This window comes from Halichoerus grypus, chromosome 3 (genome assembly GCF_964656455.1).
Source record: "Halichoerus grypus chromosome 3, mHalGry1.hap1.1, whole genome shotgun sequence".
NCBI classification, from domain to species: Eukaryota; Metazoa; Chordata; class Mammalia; order Carnivora; family Phocidae; genus Halichoerus; species Halichoerus grypus.
In genome coordinates this window covers 104,603,485-104,619,579 of record NC_135714.1, presented here as the reverse complement: position 1 = coordinate 104,619,579, position 16,095 = coordinate 104,603,485, and positions in this window count along the sequence as shown.

Here is a 16,095-nt window from a genome sequence, read left to right as displayed (position 1 = left end):
CTTATGAAATCCCACTAAAATGCAGAAATGACTATCTTCTAAAACCTTGTACATCAAAAATAATTTTATCAGTTCTCAAGTCATCATTATGACTATCAGCTGTGATATAATAGAGTGAGCCACTCTATTTTTTTTCCATAAGAGATAATAAAAAGTTACTCTTCACCTTTTATGCCCAGGTAGCAGATCCTGATCTCACCAGAATAATGTTCTGTGCCTTAAGTTGACTTTGTATTCTTGATTTTGAAAAGCAAATAAACAAACAACATACACCTGAAGGTTTCTGAAATAGCCACGGCTTAATTATGGTACATTTGGCAATTTTTATTCTTAAATATTGTATTGTCACTCTAACTAAATAGCCAACCTAGTTATTCACTGTTTTCAGGCATCTATGTGACTCTATTAATCAAGTAACTAGTCTCTTCTCATTAGACTCTTTGATTTTACTTTCCCACCAAGTTCAACCCCTAAGTTCAGAAAAATTAAAACATCATGTCTTTTACTCTTAAACTATCTTTGGGGCTTTCCTGAGGGCCAATGGACAACCACAAAGACTTGTTCTTTTACTTTTTAAAGAGAGTGATGCTAGAAGGAATAGGTTTATTCATATGGTCTATATTTTTTAATTAGCTCAACTCTAGAGTAAGAATTACGTGGGAAGAGCTAGCAAATCAAAGGAGGAGCTCAGCCATCCTTATATTAATTGCATTCAAAAAATTGTTATTAGTAATAAATATATTACAAAGATGGTCCTTTACCTGAAGGCCCTGTTATTCTTTATCTTCTGTGTAATCTGCTCAGATACTAATTTCATTGTCCATTTGTTTTTATTTTGACATTAAAGGAGCATCCTGACCCTCAATTCAAGGTACTTTTTTTTTTTCTAATGTGCCAAAACTAAGAGGAAAAAACCTGTTATCTTAGATGCTGGGCCTGAATTGGGCTGTGTGAGATGGGAGACACCTGGGAATCCATCAAGGTGGCCACTAGTCCCACACGGGGGCTGACCGGAAACAGCATTCAAACCTGCGCAACAAGGGCGCAGGGCGGGAAACGCTTTCCCAAGATAATCCCAGCAGGCTATGGCATGGCCTGTCCAACAGTCCTGAGGGCTTGATAGCTGAGGGGATGTGTGCATGTGGGAGCCTCTGCGACTCAACGTTCTATCAGCCTGGGATGGCACCCTGAGTCTGGGGCTCGTGGGAATGGACAGGGCTCCCAGTTGGGACTTTACAATGAAAACAACAACAAAAAACCTGTCATCTTAAAGCAACCTTGAAAGAAGTGGGAACCTGAATTTACCTTTGAGACAAACTGCTCCTTGGTTTGGGGAAAGTGGTATGAATGAAGCCTTCGATTATGTAGGTTTAGTGCAAGTACCTACCACCGGTGTTGTCCCTGCTCTAAACAAACTCAAAAGATAAATGACAAACTGGGAGGATATGCAGTGTCCATGACATCAAAGTGAACCTTCTAAATCATAAAGAGACCTTAAATATCACCGAGAAAAGACCCATGGGCAAAGGAATATGAACAAGTAGTTCATAGAAAAAGAAATAGAGACAAAATATATAGATAAGCACATAATATTTACATAGATAATCTTGTAAAATATATCAATGAAATATCAAACATGTGAGTAAAAGAAATGCAAATTAAACCTAGAATGAGAGATACTGTTCTACTTCTCAGATGGACATAGTAAGAAAGTTTAATATATAGCATTAGAGAACAGGAGGAAACAGGCACTCTGTCACTGCTGGTGGGAGATCAAATTGGCAAGAGCATTCAAAATTTGAAATAAGTGTGCCTTTTAACCCAGCAGTTTCTTTTCTAGGAATTTATCCTACCAACATATTCACACATGTGTCCAAAGATGTGTGAACATACGTACTTCAGCTTTGCTTATGGTTGCAAAGGCCTGGAATTAAGCAATAAAGATGGTTATCAGGGGCACCTGGGGGGCTTAGTTGGTTAAGCATCCAACTCTTGATTTCAGCTCAGGTCTTGATCTCTTGTTGGGCTTCATGCTGGGACAGAAGAAAAAAAAGCTGGGATTGGAGTGGGGGGCAGGTATCAGTAGGGGCCTGTAAAAGAAATTATGGTAGAGTCATTCATTTAATAAATACTTTTTTCAGAGCCTATCACTACCAGATGCAATTCTGTAGTGAACTATTGCAGTTTTTTAAAAAATGAAGTCGATCTTTAGGTATGGCTATGGAATGATCTCCAAGAAATATTGAAAAGTGGAAAACAAGTGAAACATATAAGGTGTGCTGCCATGTATATGTATATAGTGTGCTTCCATTTTCATGGTGGGAAAACATACACGCACCCACAATATATATGCTTTTATTGGCACACAGTATTTCAGGAATGCCTGTCTTTGGGGAGAACTGGGGACTAGAAACTACAAAAGACTTCTCAATTGTCTTGTTTTTGTGCTCCTTGATTTTTTAACCATATGCATATATTACATGCATTATTTTCCCATTTAAATAACTTATTTTATAATACATGTAGTAAGAAAAATATAAGAATTTGATGCGAAATTCCTTAAAACACACACACACACAAAAAGTAAATGCAGAGGGTCCAGAAAGTAAAGGTGCTGTGTGACAGTCATCTCTGGCTATGTCCTGTGGGATTCTAGGGGACAGCTCTCTGATGAATTCTGCACTCCCTATCTCCCTATAAGAACACATGGTTAGTAGAAACCAGGAGGGTAAATAATTGCCAAAAAAAGCTAAAATGTTTAGTGACCAGATGATCAGAGGTTACAGTTCTCTGAACTTTGAACAGATCACATCTGGAACATTCACTTCTTTAAGGGACACTGATAAGACAGATGGTTTTTGAGACGGGGCAATTCTGATTACCATAATCATGTATTGTGGTAATCATGCAAATTCCCACTTGTCATCAGCTTCTTTTAGTCAAAGACTGAATTAGGGTGCATTACAGCAGGAAGTTACAAGAACACTCTTCCTGCAGTTCTCCTAATATAGTGTCCACTTACAGACTCTTCCTTTGTTAGTCTGTCTGGATACAAAAGAATGGAATAGACCAAGAATAGGGTTCTTTCATCTCTTCAGTTCTAAGATTCTTTCTCCTTCCTTGGAAATACTTCTATTTTCCCAGAAATCTTCCCAAACATTTAACTTTAACCTGACCACATATGGTCAAACAGCAATGCATACCACATTTAAAAATATTATAAACTCCAACCCACCAAAACTGGCTGGGTATAGCCAGTGTTTATTTGTGTTCAGAGGACAGGATTGAATATTTTTTTCTTTCATCAGTGAGGAAGCATCAGCTTTGTCTGTAGTCCAAGTTTACTATAACCTCAGCCAAAACTATGACTTTGTTTGTAACTCTTCAGCCAATGATTTCAAGGCTGACCTATAGCAGTCATCCCCTGGGATGAAGAAGGTCATTTAAACATGGCAGCCCCTAGTCATTGGGAGAAAACAAAATTTTATCTCAAATCAGTATTCTTAAGGTTAAGGTCTTCTCACAAAAGAAATACAGACAGAATGAGTAATGATTTATAAAAAATAAAAAAAAAAAAAAAAAGCTGGAACAGGAGTTAACTAGACTTGAAAACTTCAAATGTTTTCTCAATATTCCCTCTATGATAGAAAAATGCATTTCATTATAGGTGAAGGGGATTAAGAGGACACTTATCATGATGAACACTGAGTAATGTATAGAGTTGCTGAATCATTATATTGTATATCTGAAACTAATATAACACTGTATGTTAATTATAATGGAATCAAGATAAAAATAAAATAAATTTTTAAAAATGTATTTCCTTAATTCAAATTCTCTAGAACATTATGCTTTCTGAAAAGCTAATGTTTTGGCCAGTAGTTTACTCATCAAGAAATGAAATTACAGTGTAGATTCAATTTAGAACCACTGCAATTCAAATAGACTGAGCTAAAGTTAATGTTTTCACTGTCCATGCAAAAGGCTAAGCAAATCAGGAAGAACATTTTGACTATTACAAGGACAACTATTTTACAACCCTTTAGCATTCTGCACATATACAAACAGGAAAAGAGTACTAGTTTCCAATTCTACATCTCTCTACTTAGCATGTCTATTTTGAAAACTAATTTGAGGTAATTTGCCTATGAAAAGACAGAGTTCAAAATTATAAAAATAAGCAAATAGAACTAACTGGACTAGGGGCTGGATCTTTACATTAATCAATCACTGAATTTAGCTCTGATCTTCCTGGCAGACAAGGCAATAACAAAAGCTCTAAAATCTGTGTTGTTTGATAAAAACTCACTGGAAAGTAGGCTTTCCTGGCATGAATTCTTTACAAACATGTTGAGCGGCTCCTTATAAAATGAGCAGTGAGTAACATAAGGATCAATGTAAGTTGACTGTATTTTTGCCTAAGATTAAGAAAATGTTCTTCAGAATGCCTTAATAAAGCTGAATTCAACATTCAGTCACAACTCTGTAAAAGCATTTCTGTAGGAGAAACATTATATTCTGTTGATCTTATTTAAACTAGGCCAGATTTTAGATAATTTGGAAGGGTGGCTGATTAATATGTTCCTTAAGTCTTCTCTTGCAAATATCAGTTACCCTGAGTTCAATTAAATACTTGTTACTATTTTTTTTACAACTGTAAGAATGTTCATGACAATAAGCAGAAAGAAGAAAATATTGTTGCAGCAGTTATCATTTGGTAACATTTTGCTGGGACATCTTTCTTAGATAAGTGGGTAAAGATAGAGATATATAGATAGTTTTGTTTTGTTTTTCAAAATTGGGCCATACTGAACACACTTCTATACCACTGTTATCCATTTGTCCGTATATTATGAACTTTTTTTTTTTATTATGAACATTTTTATATGTCATTAAGTATTTTCCTGTAAGTTTGTTCTTCATGCCATCACATTATTCCATTGCATGGATATACCATAATTTATTTAATCCACTGTGGATATTTAGGTAGTTCTCACTGTTTCAATTATATTTTATTGCATCATGCTGGTTACTTTCTAGGATTAATTCCTTGCTTTTATTTCCTTTTGATTTCCCTTTCCCAAGACTCATTTTGTACTTGTAATTATTTATGTAAATTCACTGATAGAATGTGATTTCCAGTCCTTGATATAGAAAACACTCGATAGTACTTTTGATGGAATAGATGAATATTTTAAGACTTTGGGTACATTTTATCAAGTTGGTTTGAAAAAGTTGTGTCAATTTATACTTTTCCCAAAAGCATGGTGGGAATCTCTCTTTTTCTACATTGTCTTTATCTCAGTATTGTCTTAAATACAGTTGTTGAGCAACTTGACATAAAAAAAATAGCAGTTCACTATTGGTTTAATTTGGATTTTTAAAGTTATTATAGAAATTGAACACTTTTTTCATGGGTTTATTGGACATTTATTTTTTTGTTTTGTTTTGTTTTGTGATTTGTTAGTCTTAAATGTGGCAAGTACTAAGGCAGTCATTTCAATGTTATCCGAGAAGTGCCTAAAACACAATGTTCAAAGCAACACTCTCTGGTAAAGTTACCAGATTCACAGGCAATAACTTTAGGCTATAAACATCCGGAATTTTAACTTTTAGTCTGGAAGGGAAAGAGTCTCATCTCTGCACAAAGATGGACCACAGAAGTCCCTATGAGCTGGACATTTGGGGGAATATAAAGGAAATCCCAGTCAGGTACATTTACTTTTTAACTGTTCTTTTCTGCTCATTGTGTTCCCCATATAATATATATTTTTAAAGGAACAAAAGATAAAATATACACTGATCATTTTTCTGGTCAATTATCTAGTCTTAACTTTATTTTTTCTTTTAATGTGTTTGTTTTCCCTCAGAGTTCCCTATTCATTCCTCTTCCCCATCTCCTGATGCACTTAGAATGAATTCCAGTGTGCAATCATATCTACATCACTGGTATTAAGTACTCTTAATGACATCAGTGTGTAGGCTGCAAAAAGTATCTTAACTTTTGAGAGGGGTTAGTCATGCTATTTGTGTGGCCCTGTCTTCACTTAAAGCCATCAAATTAAAAAAATCAAAATTACATCATTCATATGAAGCAATATGATACAGACTTCTTTATTTTTTGCAGTTGCTGAGGGGTATCAATTCTCTTGAGAATCTACAATCTAATTCACACCCATAAATCACAGGTCATGGCTTCTGATGGGTGGTGTTGTCAGTGCCGAGGGTCAGCTCATTCTGATGTTTCTAGAGGATGTTCTTGTATAATGATAAAACATTCAGAGAGTAAATGTAAGCTGAGACTTCAAGACAACTGCTCAGAGTGTATTTTCAACATCACTTTTCACACATAAAATGAAAAGGGAGTATAATATCAACTTATCATACTGATACTGAACTCTTTTCTTTAAGAATCATAGAAAAAAGAGAGGCGCCTGGGTGGTTCAGTCAGTTGAGCTTCTGACTCTTGATTTCGGCTCCAGTCATGATCTCAGGGTCATGGGATCAAGCCTTGCGTCAGGCACCACATTCAGTCTGCTTGGGATTCTCTTCCTTTCCCTCTGCCCCTCCCCCTGCTCTCTCTCTTTCTCTCTCTAAAATAAATAAATGAGGGGCACCTGGGTGGCTCAGTTGTTAAGCGTCTGCCTTCAGCTCAGGTCATGATCCCAGGGTCCTGGGATCGAGCCCCACATCGGGCTCCATGCTCCGCAGGAAGCCTGCTTCTCCCTCTCCCACTCCCCCTGCTTGTGTTCCCTCTCTCACTGTGTCTGTCTCTGTCAAATAAATAAATAAAATCTTTAAAAAAAAAAAAATAAATAAATAAATAAATAAATCTTTAAAAAAAAAAAAAAAGTCCTAGAAAAAAGAAAGCCTGTGTGCAAAGCGTTGCCATTATATAGTTGAGACAGATTGTCTTGCATGGGTTGCCCAAACCTTGAACAGACCCTCAGTTCTCAGGAAATCCGACCATATTGTGTTGATCCATTAACTCTTTCAATCTCTAAGACCATTTCACACTTCTTTTTGCTTGAACTTCCAACAACCCTCACTTTTAGTTGACACCTTGCTTGCTTCTTATTTTACTGAAGATAATGGAATCAATCAGCATAGAATTTCTTTACCTTCCCACCGTCAAATAACCATCCAACTACCTGCATCTGTTCTCATATACACCACCCGGCCCCTGACCTGCCTTCTGCCGACTCCCACCTAAGCCTTGGGTCACATTTCCTCTCCCTGGATGAAAGAATTTTCTCCAACATCACTTTTCCTCCTTTTCAGTAGATTATTCCCATCAGCATAAAAACATGTAGATCCTTTTCCAATCTTCAAAAAAGCCCCTCCCTTCCCTTAACAGCACACACCACTGCTTTTCAGATACTATCCATTTTCTGCTTCATCTACAGTGAAATTCCTAAAGGACTGCCTAATGGCTGCCTCTTCCACTTCCACCCATTTGTTTCTGTTCTAGACCTTGGATTTCATCTATGACTTAAGCAACTGTATGACAACAACAGTAATGAATACAAAAAAGACTTCATCCACATTCCACTGGTCTCAGACATCAGTTATTCTCATTTTATTTGTGCTCCCTTCTTATTTTGCTCATTGGCTAATGTCCTTTTGTTTTGTCTTGTTTTGCTTTTTGCACTGTTGCAATCATAGTCTAGGAATACTTTTATTTTCTATTCTCCTTACTTACCATTATAATTTCCTATCTTGCTCCATTATTTACAGAATTCATATTTTAAGAATTAAATGTCATCAAGTTGGTATGTGTATACTTCATTTCACTATCCACTATTTCAGGCCATTTAGGTGGTGTTTCGCCATTGTTACAAATACTGCTGTGGTAAAGTACTTCATGTACATAATTTACCAATAGTCTTTGTGTGAATTGTTTGTTCATGTACGTTGTAGAGGAGTTTTGCTCAACTTTTGCTCAACTCTATTTAGGCAAGGGAGAAGACAGGCAGGCAATTAGAAAAAAAAAGCATCTCTATATATGTATATGTGTATATATATATGTATATATTCTGATACTCCCACCACCACATTTAATGCCTTTTCTTTTATTACTTCTTTTATTATTTTTTTCTTATTACCAAAACAGGACATACAAGTAACACAACGCTGACAAGTATAGGGGAGAAAAAAAAAATCTTTCTCTACCCTTTTAGATTTAGTTACTGGAGGCCTGCAAATTAAATTGACAGAAAACAGATTAACAGGAGAAAAACCATATGTTTCTTCATTGATGTTAATATTCTTATGTGTAAAGGGGCTCCACAGAAAAGAGATGAAAACCCAAAAAGGCAGTTAGACCTGGGTGTTTATGTACCATTTTAACAAAGAGCAATAAATTGTGAAGCAGTGAATAAACAAAGGAAAAGGGGGTTGGGATCCTAATGGTGGTAAATTGTGGGAAGGTGCTTAGGAAATTTATAGGAGACAAGACTTGTTTAGTAATGGTTGCTGTTATTGTTTCTAGCTTTTCAAAATTACATGAGCCAGGAATTTGGTTTAATAGGTGGATTTGGATTAAAATCCTTCTGCCGGGCGCCTGGGTGGCTCAGTTGGTTAAGCGACTGCCTTCGGCTCAGGTCATGATCCCAGGGTCCTGGGATCGAGTCCCACATCGGGCTCCCTGCTCTGCGGGGAACCTGCTTCTCCCTCTCCCACTCCCCCTGCTTGTGTTCCCTCTCTCCCTATGTCTCTCTCTGTCAAATAAATAAATAAAATCTTTAAAAAAAAAAATAAATAAATAAAATAAAATAAAATCCTTCTGCCATCACTTACTAGTTGTACCACCTCAAAACAAATTCACCAGAGTCTCAGTTTCCTTATCTATAAAATAGGAAAAATAATCAAATCTCATAGCTATTTTTAATTTTCTTTTAAAGATTTTATTTATTTGAGAGAGAGAGAGCACACAAGCAGGCAGAGGGACAGAGGGAGAGGGAAAAGTAGGCTCCCCAATGAGAAGGGAGCCCAATGGAGGGCTGGATCCCTGGACCCCGAGGTCATGACCTGAGCTGAAGGCAGACGCTTAACCGAGTGAGCGTTCCTCATAGCTATTTTTTAAATGAGTAAATGAAATACCAAATACAAAGCACATAGTATCTGTACATAGTATTTGCTTAGTTAATTTTTCCTCACTTTCCTCAGCTATAAAATGGGCATACTATGGTATCCATCTCACCAGGTTTTTATGAGGATTAAATGAGTTATTCCAGGTGAAGTGCATATAATAAACATTCAGTAAATGTTAACAATATGATTATCTACTATAAACCAATTCAGAGCTGACTGACTGATAATTATCAATTAAAGGCCAAAATAGTAAAAGACAAACTCATATTTACTTATAAACAGACAAAAATGCTTTAAAATTTTTGCATATGTTTCTGTATGGGCCAAGGGCAGCCAGCCCTAAAATGTGCTGGGGTGCTTGAGTGGCTCGGTTAGTTTAGCATATGACTCTTGATTTCAGCTCCGGTCATGATCTCAGGGTTGTGAGATTGAGCTCTGTGTTGGCTCCAGCTCTGTGCTGGGTATGGAACCTGCTTGGAATTCCCCCCCCCTCTGCCCTTCCCCCACCCCCGATCACTCTCACGCTCTCAAATAAAATAAAATAAAATAAAATAAAATAAAATAAAGTAAAATAAAATAAAATAAAATAAAATAAAGTAAAATAAAATAAAATAAAATAAGATAAGATAAAATAAAATGTGCCACTTTGGCACATTGATTATTTTGAAGTAAAAGTTACTTAAGAAACACCAGTACAGGGGGGGACACTCTGAGTCCCTTTTGTCTCCAAAAATCAGGAAATAAATATCCCACATGAAAGGTACTCTCCCTATACCAGGAGGTAAAGAGATATCCTTTTCACCAGAGATAGAGAATTTGGAGCTGAAAAGGCTATATAAACAAACCTTGTTATTTTTTACTAATTTACTACCCCAGCCCAAATTTTGTTTAGAATTCCTTAATAATTGGAGCTCCCAACATACATTTTCTTGGTCATCTTAATTCCTCACTTATTGTTTCTTTGTCTAAAAAGTATAAAACCTGCTTGCCTTAGTCATTTCTTCAGATCTCAGTTTTATTATTGGACCTCCATGAGCATGTAATTAAACCTTGTTTTTTTTTCTCCTGTTAACCTATCTCAATTGAGTTTAATTCTTAGACCAGCTAGAAGAATATTGAAGGGTCGGGAAAATTTTTCCTCTGCCAAATTTCTTTGACCCAAATATCTGAAGCTAAGAAGGATTATGTGGCCAAGCTTTAGTTTACATGGGTGAGTTTCTGGAAGACACTGGATAGTTGTACTTTTTATTTAAAGTACTAAGCCCTGGGATGCCTGGGTGGCTCAGTCGTTAAGTGTCTGCCTTCTGCTCAGGTCATGATCCCAGGGTCCTGGGATCGAGCCCCGCATTGGGCTCCCTGCTCCGTGGGAGGCCTGCTTCTCCCTCTCCCACTCCCCCTGCTTGTGTTCCCTCTCTCGCTGTGTCTCTCTCTGTCAAATAAATGAATAAAATCTTTAAAAATAAAAAAAAATAAAGTACTAAGCCCCTTTTCAACCATGCCATTAATTTTGGTTTTTAAACCAAAATAACATTCCCTCTTCATCTGTGTTTCCTAGAATGAAGAAAAGTAATATTTTCCTCTGACTGGTTCCATATTACTCTTTTTATTTAGCTGTCACATATATTTTGAACTAAATTCTCATGTCTTTTAAGTTCTTATCTAGTAGTAGGCATTAGTAGGCCAAATATTCATTGCTGCCTATTTTAAATATCTTGAACAACTCTAAAATGCTTTCTCTTCCTATTCTTTTCCATCTTGTTCTCTTCTCCAGGGTTCAGATTCTGCGAGTCTGGACATGCCCTCCTGAGGGTAGCCCTAGGGGAGGTGAAGTGATCTAGGGATTTCCCCTACTGAGCATGAAACTAAAACTTCTAAAAACTCTCATCTTAACTTCTTTCCACATTCATTTTCCATTTGCCTTTCTGACACACTTCCTCCTCTTTAACAAATTTCCTATCCTTCAAGCGTCTCCAAGATGGGACGTGCATTTCTCTGTGCCTCTCATGGCTGTGGAAGGGTTGTGCCCTCTCTTCTGAAAACCTCCTTGTTTCAGAGGGTCTATTAATTTGGTTGGGGGCATCCAGTGCCTCAAGGAGGATTAGAATTCTTAAAGCAGGAATGCAAAAACAAAGAAGCAATTACTGTTCAGCTTTTGTGTTTCAAGAATAGATTGTGAAACCCATAGCTGGGACAATAGTTAAGAAAGAAAAAGCAATCAGGGCTTTTTAAGAGAGAAAAGATTTTTTTTTTTTAGTTCCAAAAGGCTAATTTTAAGTATCAATAAAAAGAATCCCCCAAATGAAGTTTAACAGAAACAATATCTTGTAGAAAAAGTAGATGAAGAATCACCCAGGCCACAGCCTAGAAAAGCATTGCCCCAGCAGAGAGGAGGAAAGTGACCCAGAGGAAATGGCTGGCATATGGGTCAGAAAAGGGGCATGTCCTGCTTCCTGATGGGGTTGATTCCCCAGAGGGTCACTAAAAAGAATCTACCAAAAAGTTTTCAGAATGCCAAGATTAGGGAGCCTCATGTCCTAAGATGTAGCTCTCGGATGGCAATAAGCTTGGTTCAGCCTCACACACCTTGTTCATCCAGCAAGGTACAGAGCATAGTCAGTGCTTTTCAGGCCCTGGGAGGAATGAAAGGGTTATGAGAGGGAGAGAGGGAGAGAGAGGGGCAGTAGGGCTCTTAGGGCTAGGATGCAGAAGGGCTACAGTGGCTACATGTGGGGATCAGAAGAATTCTCAGTTATGTCTCTGTTGATGGCCACTTGAAAACCAATGTAATAGCACATCTATGTGGCACAGCGGTCAGTAACTGCTGACAAGTGCAAACTGCTGCATGATAGAGTGATAGAAGACCAAGTATGTAGAACACTGGCCTAATGTTTGGATAGCTTAGAAGCCCCTTCTAGTAGATGCTGTTGGTCTTATCCAATCCCCTTTATTTGACCAGTACACCAGCCTCAGCTGTTGTGAGCGTTGGCTGATTTAATAGCTCACCTTTTGGAGCCACCCTTCTCCAGAGAATTGTCCTCATCAGGGAACTGCCCAAAACTGTATGGGAGGTTACCTCTACCCCATCCCAACCAAGGAAACAATGACTGACTGACATGGGTACAAAAACCTGTCTCCCTTGCCTCGGGGGGTGTCAAATTAATGGTGCCGTTTGCACTCAGGGATTGATGGCAGGCTGAGGCTAGATTTCAACAGAAATCTCCTTGTACTTAGCTTCTTCCTGAGGTGTCCTGCTTAACTTCACTTCCTTACAACTTTCTTCTGAGAGCACTCCCCCAATCAATCACTTCCAGAAGAATCCCTGCTTTAGGCTCTACTTCTAGGGAATCTAACTAAGACACTCCCTCAAACAGTTGTCACTTTGGGAGAACTGGGGTGTTGGGGAAAATTTTTGAATGACCAACCAAGTTTAAATTTGAAATAACTAAGAAACTTACTGAAATGATTGAATTTACTGGAGCCAACCTGATTATGTTTTGAGATATCAGGTGACACATGTAGGGAAGGAAAAACTTTTCCTCTACCCTCTTAGGTTTCATAGCTGGGGGTCCTATGAATTAAATTTACAACAAACAGATTAACAAAAGATAAAACATACAAATTTTTTAATTTTTAATTTTACGTTCATGGGAACATCACAGAAAGAAGTGAATATCCAAAGGAGTGGTAAGATTTGAGCATATATACCATGTTACTAAGGGATGAGGAGGGGCAAAGGGGCATTTCTGGGAGAATAAATGACTTCTTAGAAGGGAAGGCAGAAGGCACTTATGGAAACACAGATGACTTTTTTTAGAAGATGAAAGGGCACTTAGGAGAACAGATGGGAATATGACAGTTTGTGACAATGTTTAGTTGTGTTGTCCATTTTTCAGCTTGTCTCTGGGAAGAGATTAGATTTGCTCCTGGGGAAATATATGACAATCGAATTCTTTTGAGAGGTTCTGCTTTTAGGCAGATAACGGGGTTGAGGAACTCCAATGCCTCTAGCTCAAAGTAATTGTATTTTTTTTTTTTTTTGGAGAGCGAGCGAGCAAGCATGTGTGGGGGAGGGGCAAAAGGAGAGAGAGACTTTTACGCAGGCTCTACACTTAGTGAGGAGCCTGAGGCAGGGCTCGATCCCATGACCCTGAGATCATAACCTGAGCCAAAATCAAGATTCGGATGCTTAACTGACTGAGCCACCCACGTGCCCCAGCTCAAATTAATTCTTATGTCAAAAGGTAAAGATTAAGTTTAGTTATAAAAAATTTTTAAATGTTACATTCCTTCACACCAGAGGTCATGCTATGAAGTATTGATTCTCTTATACCTAGAAGACGCTTACTTTTCTTCTTCACCCATCGAGATTTTCTTGTCCTTCACAGTCCAGATCAGCTGCCACTTCTTTACAGCATCCATTTTATTGGCATGTTTCTAGTGTCAAATCAAAATACAAAGACCAGGAGAGCTGGCCAAAAAACAATACAAAAGAGAACTGAGTGTATTCCTTTGCCAGGGAAGAAAGAGCCATGTCACTCAAGAAATGACTTGAACAGGAATTTAAGATTAGAGGTAGGATAAAGTGCAAAGGAGGAAATTCACCAATGAAGCCTGAGTTCACATCTCTGGTTGGCTCACAAGGCAGATTGTAGACTCTTCTTTCCAGCTGGATCACACTGGCCCTATCATGGAAGGGAGGTCCAATTCTCAGAGCTCCTAAGGCTCTTGTAGTTCCCAGAGAGGTCCAGGGCTGAGTACATTGGGCTTTCTAGCATGCTCAGGGTTGCATGGTGACCAGACTGCTTTGGCAAAGTTTTTTTTTATTTTTTAAAAATTGTATTTATTGAGAGAGAGAGAGAGAGAGAGTGAGAGAGAGCGTGAGGTGGGGAGAGGTAGAGGGAGAAGCAGGCTCCCTGCTGAGCAGGGAGCCCGATGTGGGGCTGGATCCCAGGACCCTGGGATCATGACCTGAGCCAAAGGCAGCCGCTTAACCAACTTTGCCACCCAGGCGCCCCAAGCAATGGTTTTTCTTTAACTGTAGTTAGTAGTGCCCATGCTTGCCTTCTTCACCAGACTGGAAGCTTGTCAAATGAGCCCCAAGTTCTCACACAATTTTGCAACCCCTACAAAGCTATTTACAGAAGTCTGAGTAGGGTTTAAGTAAGCAGCATAACAACTGTTTAGCTGTTTCTTGCATGACACAGCCTCAAGAGTGGCTGCCACATAGCTCCAGAAGGTTGATGTGAAGTGGGATCTCTGTTCTCTCAGATCAGAGGAAGGCTCACTTATCTTTTCTCATGAGTTTATTAACCTTGAAGGAATTATTGGCATTACACTGCCTAAAACACAGAGTCTGCCCCGAGCAGTACATTTCAATGGGGTGGAAAAGGGAACGGTAGCAACAGGATCTGGGAACTGTGGAGTAAGCAAGGGCCCCAAGTACCTCAGGGGAAGAACAGACAGCTTACTGTCTCACGGTCACTAGTTTGGCATCATTGGCTCTTTTTTTTTTTTTTAAAGATTTGATTCATTTATTTGACAGAGAGACAGAGAGAGAGCGAAGAGGGAACACAAGCAGGGGGAGTGGGAGAGGGAGAAGCAGGCTCCCAGTTGAGCAGGGAGCCTGATACGGGGCTGGATCCCAGGACCCTGGCTGGGATCATGACCTGAGCTGAAGGCAGATGCTTAATGACTGAGCCACCCAGGCGCCCCTGGCATCATTGGCTCTTGACCCACAGTAGGGCTGGAATCATCAGCTCTCATTGTCTATTGTGATGAACCAGAATTTTAGGAATGTTGGCAATGGCAATAGTGGGGAATAAATGGGTAAGTGAAATCTCTTCATGAAATCTCTCTAGATACTGATCAACTGACATGGAGTACAAACCAGCCAGCAAGGTATAAGATAGCTTTTCAGATCACTGATAAACATTTTAGCCCTTTGGGATAGACTCTTTATCAAATGTATGATATGCTTTTTGTCTTTTTCAAAGCAAGTATGCCAAACATATTTAGCCTTTTCTATAATTGCTCAAGAGCACGATTAACGGGGCAGATTGAACTCTAGATTGGCCTGAGCTCTGCTATTGTCCGTATGTGTGGTTTTGTTTGCTTACATGTTTGTCTGTCTACTTTTGAGCTTTCCTTTCACTCTTCTTCTGCTAGTCTATCAACCACCCCTTTATAGCTGTTCTCAGTGTACCTACTTGTAACAAATCTCTCTCTGTTTGGTTTTAAATCTTCTGAGAATTTGGATGTGAGGTGATCGTAATCGGGAAAATCCAGAACAAGGATTGCCATTACAACAAGAGCTACTCATCTTCATCACTACCCATTGATCACTGAAACCCTGGACGTGGTCTTCAGAATCATTCACAAAAGATGCTCGAAGTAGCTCCTACTAATTGACTAGAATTGGCATGGGAGCTGAAACCTACCTGCCATGGGATGGTGATAGCAGTCAAATCCTGCAAGAAATAAATAGCACCTCAAACTTGGGTGATTTGATGAGAGTATAATATTCTATTTACAGAAGTCTGAGTAGGGTTTAAGGAAACGGCACCATGCCATATCCTGGAGTTACTAATGGTGGGAATGAATACAAACTCTAGGTCTGAAGGAGAGGGAGAAGTTAGATTCTAGAACCTAGATCTAACTGCTGCCAGGAGCTATGGTCTGTGTGGGAGGCTGCAGCTAACTTAAGAAGACCCTGCTGGAAGAGAGATGTGACAGTAAGTCCTTGACCTCCCTCACTCTCCTCATATTCTCTAGTGTCCTTTCAGTTCTTCCCAATGGCTAAACCCAAGTAGGAGGCAAGATAAATTCCTTTGATGCAGTCAAAACTGATCTGCCTCCCAGAGCACAGAGCAGGCGGGAGAAGCGATGCAGGGGCACCAAAGAATCTCTGGCATAGAGAGGAAGTGTACTTTCTAGCGTCCTAGAGAACTGGAAGCAGAGCGATCATCTGGGGTTACCTGGGTACTGATTGTACACTGATATGTC